This window comes from Nicrophorus vespilloides, unplaced genomic scaffold (assembly GCF_001412225.1).
Source record: "Nicrophorus vespilloides isolate i.1.1-1 unplaced genomic scaffold, Nicve_v1.0, whole genome shotgun sequence".
Classification (NCBI taxonomy): domain Eukaryota; kingdom Metazoa; phylum Arthropoda; class Insecta; order Coleoptera; family Silphidae; genus Nicrophorus; species Nicrophorus vespilloides.
In genome coordinates this window covers 1212-4489 of record NW_017098201.1, presented here as the reverse complement: position 1 = coordinate 4489, position 3278 = coordinate 1212, and the positions used below count along the sequence as shown (strand labels likewise).

The 3278-nt window shown below is 27.8% G+C and overlaps 2 long non-coding RNA genes across 2 annotated transcripts in view; one reads left to right on the top strand and one right to left on the bottom strand.

The window, feature by feature from the left end:
* The window catches only part of LOC108561893, a 2556-nt gene extending 2168 nt beyond the window's left edge, over positions 1 to 388 (bottom strand). The window contains exon 1 of the long non-coding RNA XR_001891032.1: positions 282 to 388. This is a non-coding gene — a long non-coding RNA (uncharacterized LOC108561893). The remainder of the gene's footprint in view (positions 1 to 281) is intronic.
* A 558-nt stretch (positions 389 to 946) lies between these two features.
* On the top strand, positions 947 to 2048 carry LOC108561894. Its single transcript, XR_001891033.1, has 3 exons — positions 947 to 1310; positions 1364 to 1815; positions 1867 to 2048. It is a non-coding gene; the product is annotated as an uncharacterized LOC108561894 (long non-coding RNA).
* Positions 2049 to 3278: the final 1230 nt, after the last annotated feature.

Sequence of the window (3278 nt, the reverse complement as noted above, 5' to 3'; positions counted from 1 at the left end):
TTAAAAAAAAAAAAAAAAAAAAACAAAACTGAATTGTCTTTGCGGCCGCCATAAGGTTTAACCCAACATTTCTATGCATAAAATATGCTCGAAATAGCAGTAATCGTTAACGAGTTTCAAGCATTAGCATCAACAAATTTATTGGAAATAACTTAATTACAAAATTCTTCTAATTTTCTATACGATTTCAAATTTGTATTTGGGGTTAATTAAAATATGCCGGTAACGTAAAACACGTTGTAAAATTTATCAATATTCCAAAACAAAAAGTTTACACGTACCTTAAGGCTTCTGCTTTTGAACGAACTTCCATCTCGACGGTTTAGTGGGTTCGGTCTTAAATGACCATTTTCAATGGATTGAAAATCTCAACCAAGTAAAACCAACGGTCTCAGATCTCAACGGTTTTAACAAAAAAATATTAACATAAGGGGAATCCCCCCTCAAAATTGGTACCAACCCACAAATTTATACCAATCCAACACATGGAAAATAACTAGAGCAAGTTAAATAAACTGCTTTTGAACAAATCAATTAGGGCGGCCGTAGCCGTGTGGCTATGGTCGCCTGTATCACGAACATCTGATACGAAATGTCGTTGGTTCAATTCCGAAAATCAACAAAAATTTGTGGTGGCTGTTAAACCCGAAAGGGGTAGAAATAGGGCCGGAGAGATTTATATCAATAAATAAATTGATATAAATCTCTATTTAAAAACAAATCAATTATTTCCACCTATCCTCAAAATTATCCAGTAGCTAAATGGTAGAGGCTGGAAACAGGTGGAAGAAAAAAATAGCTATACCAATTGGTGAGAACGTACTAATAAATAAAACTTATAATTGGTTTCGAAATTATTTATAGGTATAAATGTTGTTAGTGTTGCATACATTATAAGTACAGCTGTATATTCATCAAGCAGTATCTGATCATCCAACTGCAACAGGTGACTACTATCACAAAAATGTTAATTTTATGTTTGCAATTATAAGTACTTTTTTGTGTTTAATTTTAAATTTAAATATTTTTGCGCAATTTCAGTCAATATTCTGAGTATTAATCAAGTAATATTCCTTTAACTATTCGCTTTAATTATAGAAAATCCGATAAGAAAGTTGGTTCGATTCTCAAAAAGAAAACAAAAATTTGTGGTGTGCGATAAACCCAAAAAGGGTAGAAAGGGGTCAAAGAGATTTATATCAATAATAATTTACATAAAATATGTTTTAGGTCACTTTGTTCTCAAAAGTGTGTTATAGTTTGTTAGAAAACTTGTGTTTCATTCTGAGAATTATAAGCATTATAAGCAAGTAAGTAATTTTCCTTTAATTGTTTGCTTTAATTAACATACAATTTGTTTTAGGATGGTTAGGACATGCTGAGAGAAGCTTTTCAGCAATTGATTCTCCATTGTTTGATCAATGGAAAATGGCCGCAAGGAATGCTTCTTTGATTAGCATGAGCAACGAGCATATCAAAAGAAATGTGGTTTGTAATCTTCATTTTGCAGATAATTACAATAAAAGACCTAACTTCTACACTTATGAAATGCCAAAGTTAACTGAAAATATTATGGAAGATCCAGAAATGGATATTGATAAAATTCATGCAAATACCCATATGAAAGATACAATGCAAGAAGTGGTTGAAATTGATAATTTAAATATTAGAAAACGAAAAAGGATCACTTGATCAAAAAATTATGTAAGGGAACATATTGAGTACATATACAGTAGAAAATCTATTTGAATTTACTATACACAAACTGTTTTGGGAGTACATAGGTGGAATCATAATATTTTAAAGCATGAAAGCGTAAGTTGATATTTTTTTTGGAATTCACTATTAATTAATGTTTATTTTTAGGATTGGATAAACTAAATTGAGGAAATGAAGCATCAAGTAAGCCAATAAGGGATCTTAGATGGTTTAGATCTTGAAATGTACCTAGAAAAGAAAAAAAACTAGGATATAATTGACAAAGATGGATGTCTCTTTCACACCAAATTTCTAATTTCAATCCGAAGCAAATTTCGAGAACATATTAACGATATAACGATATTTAGGGTCAATAGCCCTTTGAAGCAGTTGACTTTTTTGATTTGTGATATTTATATTATTGTATTGTTTTTTCATTTTAAATTTCAAATATTATTTTTCAACAATTTTTTTTTGTAAGGAAAAAAGTTTCCTTTTGAACTGTTAATTTTAATTAAGGGTTATTTCTTTTGTATTTTCAATTTTATAATTGAACAAGAGTAAGAAGGGAATTTAGTAAATAAAATTAAACCAAAATATATGCCGGTATATTTGATATTCGACTTTAATTAATTTAATATTTTTTTTAACCATAACTAAATTGAAATTTTAAGATGAACTGAAAAGATACTCATTTACTAGGAACGAAATTAATTTCGGTTCGACTCACCAAGTTATATGTAAATTAAACAGACTAATTATTAAAAAAACGGGAAATATTTGAACATAAACAGAAGAAAAGACTAATTTGTTAAATAGTTAACATCTCGATGACTTCAAAGAAATTTACAGATGCTTTTCGGCATTTTAAAAAGGAATATAGAATCGTAGATAATCAATGGTGTACATATGGTTTTTGTAAATGTGTACAACAGATTTTATGGAGAGGTCCCTCCTAACCTTCTTGTCCCAAAATTGGGTCACATTGAATTTTTAATTAGTCAAAGTCAGAAACGACGGTCGCCACGCGGGCCTCGAGACTAGCTGTAGATTTATTTTTGTTAAACTTTTGTTATTTTGTTAACAGAAGTTATTCAGGAAATCCTTGCAAATAAAACTCAGTAAATTAGTATCAGATATATTTTATTAAAAAATACAAATATTTGCTTAAAAATATTAAACATTTCTAAAAAAAATTATTAGTTACATAATATTAAATACATATATAAATTAAAACAATGCAAAAGAAATAGAGTGAAACGACAAAACGGAACAAAATATTGAAAAAAAAAACTTAATTTTGAATGATATTGTATTACATGGATTATTTTCATTTTATTTTTTTTTGACTATTTCTATTAATATTTCCAATTTTTGTGAAAAAAACATAAAATTCATAAATGTGACAACCTATAAATAGCATATAGAATATTATATCAACATTTGTATAATTTATGTCAATTCAAATAAAACATGAGAACATACAATGTACAATTTTACATACCTACAAAATGTAATTGTAAACTTTATTAAAAAATTATATTTTGGTAATTAAAAAAATAACTACATTTCAAGTATAA